Here is a 7,013-nt window from a genome sequence, read left to right as displayed (position 1 = left end):
GGAATTTTCTACTCTGCTCCATCTTTCCCTCGATCCTGACTAGTCTCCCAGTCCCTGCCGCTGAAAAACATCCCCACAGCATGATGCAGCCATCACCATGCTTCACCGTAGGAATGGTGCCAGGTTTCTTCCATACGTGACGCTCGGCATTCAGACAAAGAGTTCAATCCTGGTTTCATCAGGCCTGAGAATCTCGTTTCTCATGGTCTGAGAGTTTTATATGCCTTTTGGCAAATTCCAAGTGGGCTATCATGTGCCTTTTATGGAGGAGTGGCTTCTGTCTGGCCACTCTACCATACAGGCCTAATTGGTGGAGCGCTGCAGAGACGGTTGTCCTTCTGGAAGGTTCTCCCATCTCCAGAGGAACCCTGACCAGGGCCCCTGATTGCTCAGTTTGGCCGGGCTCCTAGCTCTAGGAAGAGTCTTGGTGCTTCCTAGCTTCTTCCATTTGAGTTTTTGGCCACTGTGTTTTTGGAAACCTTTCTCTGCGCTCTACAGACAATTCCTTCGGCCTCATGGCACTTATTGCTTAGTTAATAAAAAATACATAGTATACAATCGGTGACTCAATGTCATATTTATCCTGATACCAGATTCGAATTGACGCAACTCTAACACTAGTCAGTTGTACTTCTGAATTCATTCAACTGAAATGTGTTTTCTGCATTTAACCCAACCCCTCTGAATTGGAGAGGTGCAGGGGGCTGCCTTAATGACATCCACGAATTGAGAGGTTGCACTTGGAATATCAAAACAATACAAAATGGTAACACTTCATTAAACAAATAATGACACACCATAAATTGTTCAACATTTTTCTCACTCAAATGAACCTCTTGGGGGTCAACAGCAGCTGGACATCAATGTTGTATGCAGAAAAGGTGACAGTGTCGTTGAACTCAGATTGCAATTGGACAGACAGGCTAACTTGTGTAGATGATAGCTCATAGGAACAAGGATGTTCTACATACCATGACTCAAAATGACTGCATAGAAAATAAACATTGTTATTCACAAGAGATATATATGAGCAATTTTGCAGAACTGAGGCAGCCCCCCCACCTACTCCAACTGACACAAACAATCCAGGGGCATAGTCTGTGCCATCAACGGTGACCATCGATGTAGTGCAGATTGTGTTGATAGTCGTCTCTCCCCCAATGTAGTGGTGAAACTAGGATAGACATTAGATGTTTGGGTCTGTGGTGTGAAAAATGATGGAGGACTGAGATAAGCCATCAAGTACTCGTGTCTGCTTGCCAATGTCTTCAAAATGTTCTTAAAATTCTGCGTGTCGTGTACAATACTTTTGAAGAAACAATATTTGCCCTCAAACCGCATAGTCCAGAGGTGCACCAAGGGTCGAAAACACTTAAGGTTGGGATAGTGCTCGACTTAGTGATGTTTATGGCGAAGTCTATACTCAGGGAAGATCTCTTTAAGAATCTGTCTATGGTCACTAATTTTACACTGCAAATACTCAATGGTCTCATATGTAAACACTGGACACAAGCCAATTCTACCACTTTTTTCAAGTCCATCAAAACTGCCCATGAACCATCACCCTCATGTCCATTCCTCCTTTTGTACCTTTAGAGGTGAACGTCTTGGGAATGAGCTGTGGTCTATCAACTTTGTCTGTGTGCTGATATGGAAACAATGCTATCTTCCTGTTTAAATAATCGAAAGTGAAGTACTTAAGGTGAATCATCTCTTTTAGGGAAATTCTCCTTATTGGACTGAATCTGTTTGTTGGTGGCCATACAGAATCTACAAACATACTCTGCTCTAAAAGACTATTACCCCCCCACCCCACAATCAATAAAAACGCCATCCTATTCAAGAGAACGAATGTCATGTAATAATGGTACAAGTACAACCGCGTAACCATACTTTGAGGTCTGTCACTTTACACATTGCAGCAAGCTGTTAAGTGTGTGAGGCTGATTTTATATTTACTGGATAGATTGGCAAGGATCCAGTATACTGCTGATAGTTTGTGAATTTGTCTGCATATGCCAAGTTGGTTAGGAATTTCAAAATCATCAATATACAGCTGGAGTGACAGTTTAAGTTCTCCTGTTGAGAATGTCATTTTCATGGAAAAATGAACCATCTTTGTGGGACTTGTAGTGACTTAGCTCAATATTTGCTGCTGAGATCTTGCTTAGAATATCAGTGTTTTTAAACAGTTATTGAAGAATCTAAAGTATTGGAACATACACCATTGTGTGTGCAGGTTGCTCGAAGTCTAAATGGCGTTACCATGGGATAGTTTCTCTCAACAAATGTTTTTGTCCTCTTGGAAGATAACAACTGTGCACCTTCAGCACTACCACTGGCAAGAATATTACTGTCTATGACCGCACTGACAACTTCATTAAGGGTAGTATCACTAATAGTGTGGTCATGCTTCTGCAATACATCGTTAATTGCCTCCTTGATTAATGGTTGAGACTTGGAGAAAATCTGATTTAAGTGTTCAACGATTTCTTGTAGCTGTATCTGACACATGAAGGAAAGACTGCATTTTTCTAAAATAAAGTTCCATTTTGTTTCAGCTGATTCCTCAATTCACCAGTGTCATCATTGTCTGAAGCATCATCTATTTCTGTGCTCTGGCCGGGACATTCTTCATTTAAGTCATCTGAGCTAGTGGCAGGGGAGTTATTAGTTTGCTGACAGACAATGTCATCACAGAAACCTGACCTAACACTCACTTGGTGTGTCCTACTCTTGTGTGAATTAAATGAGAATGCATTTGTGCGGTAATCACAACTCTTAAATGGGCATGCCACCATCTCATGCTTCTTTACATTTCCCCTAAGGTGACTGAAGAGTACAGATTACAAGAAAGGTTGCTTGACTGTAACACAGAGGGCAGTTAAAAGATGCATGCTCCTGACCAACAGTATTTCTGACCTCCCTTATTGCGATAGAGGAGTTTGAAGTGCATTGAGCGACAGAAATGTGCAAACACAATCTTCATAAAGACATGGCAGTGGACTCGGAATAACTGCTTTAGATGATAGTGTTTTAGTAAATATGTTCTGAAGTGAAATGGGGTTGCACACAACTTACATTTCCAAGCCATTCTATTATCGTCAGCAACCTGGAAGCAGAAGAAATGGTGTTCACTAATTGGTTACATAAACAGAATAATCCAAAATGTTGTTCCTGAAGTCATAGGTAAAACTCTGGCAGCCTATCATTTTTAAAGCTAAGAACATTTTGTAAGTTGGTCTTAGAAAAATACCATTGTACTACCTGAATGGCGCCTGAGGAGATGGCTGCCGTTTTACGGGCTCTTAACCAATTGTGCTGTTGTGTGTGTTTTTTTGTGATATCTGTAACATATTTTGTACATCATGTTTCTGTCACCGTCTCTTATGACCGAAAAGAGCTTCTGGATATCAGGACCGCGATTACTCACTCCGTAATGGACAAATAATTTTTCTTCAACGAGTCGGATGCGAAGGATTTACTTCAGACACCCGACAAGGCCAACATCCCCGTCATTCGCATGAGAAAGAGAGTGAGATATCAGGGACAGAGGTTGGGCCTTGTAAGGATCCGACAGCGAGTGGATAATCTGCCTCTACCATCAGTCCTATTAACCAACGTACAATCATTAGATAACAAAATAGATTAGCTACGATCATGAATATTCTACCAACGGGACATAAAACAAAGTCATATCTTATGTTCACCGAGTAGTGGCAGAACGACGACATGGATAAAATACAGCCGGAGGGTTTACGCAGCATCGGTAAGATGGAACAGCTGCATCCAGTAAGACAAGGGGTGGAGGTCTGTGTATATTTGTAAACAACAGCTGGTGCACGAAATCTAGGGATCTGACCCTTTTTTATTATTTTAGCCTAAAATGACATACCCAAATCTAACCTCCTCTAGCTCAGGACTGAAGCAAGGATATGCATATTCTTGATACCATTTGAAAGGAAAACACTTTGAAGTTTGTGAAAAAGTTCAATTAATGTAGGAAAATATAAAACATTAGATCTGGTAAAAGATAATACAAACAAAAAACATGCATTCTCTTTTTTTGTTCCAACTTTGAAATGCAGAAGGCTATACTTTCAGATAAAAGTCTGTGTAATTTAGATTTTGGCCACCAGATAGCAGCAGTGTGTGTGCAAAGTTTCAGAACTGATCCAGTGAAGAATTACATTACTGCCCAATATTTTGTATTAAGTCTGCCAGGAGTTTTCCCAAAGTGTCAATTGATAGATTTAAGTACATAACTATAGAGAGCATGCAAAAATGCTATGGTAATAGATCAAGTTTACCCACTTTCAACACTATGCTACATTGTATCTCTGGCACCCTCAGGATGACAAATCGGAGAAAGATTACGGAATGTCAGTGCATTATTTACCTTCAGAGGAGAATGAGTCAAACCAGTTGCAGTGATAAAAGTTTTTTGTTCTTGTGCACTCTCCTCAAACAATTGCATGGTATTTTTCACTGTAAAAACTACTGTTAATTGGAAACTGCAGTTAAATTAACAAGAATTTAAGCTTTCTGCCCATATAAGACATGTCTATGTTCCGGAAAGTTGGCTGTTGTATACAACCTCATTCTAGTCACATTAGCGCATGTTAGCAACAACCGTCCCGGTTTAGGGACACCAATCCCGTAGAGGTTTAAAGGAAGTCTTAAGGTTTTGCTTGCCTGAGGTAGAGTATCTCATGATAAACTGTAGACCACACTATTTACCAAGAGAGTTTTCATCTATATTTATCATAGCTGTCTATTTACCAGCACAACCCGATGCTGGCACTAAGTCCGCACTCAATGAGCTGTATAAGGCCATAAGCAAACAGGAAAACGCTCATCCAGAGGCAGCGCTCCTAGTGGCCGGGGACTTTAATGCAGGGAAACTTAAATCCGTCTTACCTCATTTCTACCAGCATGTTAATGTGCAACCAGAGGAAAAATATCTCTAGACCACCTTTACTCCACAGACAGAGACACGTACAAAGCTCGCCCTCCATTTGGCAAATCTGGCAAATCCTCCTGATTCCTGTTTACAAGCAGAAACTAAAGCAGGAAGCACCAGTGACTCGGTCAATAAAGAAGTGGTCAGATGACGCTGACGCTAAGCTACAGGACTGTTTTGCTAGCACAGACTGGAATATGTTCCAGAATTCATCCTATGGTATTGAGGAGTACACCACATCAGTCACTGGCTTCATCAATAAGTGCATCGATGACGTCATCCACACAGTGACCTACCAACATACCCTAACCAGAAGCCATGGATTACAGGGAACATCCGCACTGAGCTAAAGGGTAGAGCTGCCGCTTTCAAGGAGCAGAACTGTAACCCGGACGCTTATAAGATATCCCTTTATTCCCTCAGACGAACCATCAAATAGGCAAAGCGTCAATACAGGACTAAGATTTTAATCGTACTACACTGGCTCCGACGATTGTCAGATGTGGCAGGGCTTGCAAACTATTACAAACTACAAAGGGGAGCACAGCTGCGAGCTGCCAAGTGACACGAGCCTACCAAATGAGCAAAATTACTTCTATGCTCGCTTCGAGGCAAGCAACACTAAAGCATCAGCTGTTCCGGACGACTGTGTGATCACGCTCTCCATAGCCGATGTAAGTAAGACCTTTTAAACAGGTCAACATTCACAAGGCCGCAGGGCCAGACAGATTACCAGGATGTGTACTCTGAGCATGTGCTGCCCAGCTGACATGTTCAACCAGTCCCTGACTGAGTCTGTAATAAAAACATGTTTAAAGCAGACCACCATAGTATTCTTGGGCACAGGGACTAAGGCAACCTGCGTAAATGACTACCGACCCATAGCACTCACATCTGTAGCCATGAAATGCTTTGAAAGGCTGGTCATGGCTTATGTCAACACCATTATCCCAGAAACCCTAGACCCACAACACTTTGCATACCCCACCAACAGATCCACAGATGATGCCATCTCTATTGCACTCCACAATGCCCTTTCCTACCTGGACAAAAATAGTTCCTGCTATTCATTGACTACAGCTCAGCGTTCAATATCATAGTGCCCTCAAAGCTCATCTCTAAGCTAAGGACCCTGGGACTAAACACCTCACTCTGCAACTGGATGCTGGACTACCTGACGGCTCACCCCCAGGTGGTAAGGGTAGGTAACAACACATCCGCCACGCTGATCCTCAACACGTGGGTCCCTCAGTCCCCTCCTGTACTCCCTGTTCACCCATGACTGCATGGCCAGGCACAACTCCAACACCATCATTAAGTTTGCCGACAACACACCAGTGGTAGGCCTGATCACAATAACGATGAGACAGCCTATAGGGAGTAGGTCAGAGACCTGGCCGTGTGGTGCCAGGATAAAAACCTATCCCTGAATGTGATCAAGACAAAGGAGATGATTGTGGACTCCAGGAAAAGGAGGACCGAATACGCACCCATTCTCATTGACGGGGCTGTAGTGGAGCAGGTTGAGAGCTTCAAGTTCCTTGGTGTCCACATCACCAACAAACGATCATGGTCCAACACACCAAGACCGTTGTGAAGAGGTCTTCAGATCCTCAAAAGGTTCTACAGCTGCACCATTGAGAGCATCTTGACTGGTTGCATCACTGCCTGGAATGGCAACTGCTCGGCCTCCGACCGCATGGCACTACAGAGGGTAGTGTGTACGGCCCAGTACATCACTGGGGCCAAGCTTCCTGCCATCCAGGTCCTCTACCAGGCAGTGTCAGAGAAAGGCAATACAAATTGTCAGACTCCAGCCACCCTAGTCATAGACTCTTCTCTCTCCTACCGCACGGCAAGCGGTACCAAGTCTAGGTCCAAAAGGCTTCTTATTGTATAAACTGCCTTAATTTTTCTGGACCCCAGGAAGAGTAGCTGCTGCTTTGGCACTTATTCAGGACTCGTTTTAACTTTCAAAAATCAAAGTCCTGTATTGTATTTAGGCAGCATGCCATTGAATAAAGCTTAGGTTGCACCATTTTGTGCACCT

This window comes from Oncorhynchus nerka, linkage group LG2 (assembly GCF_034236695.1).
Source record: "Oncorhynchus nerka isolate Pitt River linkage group LG2, Oner_Uvic_2.0, whole genome shotgun sequence".
In the NCBI taxonomy this organism is placed as follows: domain Eukaryota; kingdom Metazoa; phylum Chordata; class Actinopteri; order Salmoniformes; family Salmonidae; genus Oncorhynchus; species Oncorhynchus nerka.
The sequence above is the reverse complement of the archived record's forward strand: the minus strand, read 5'-3'. Positions refer to the sequence as shown.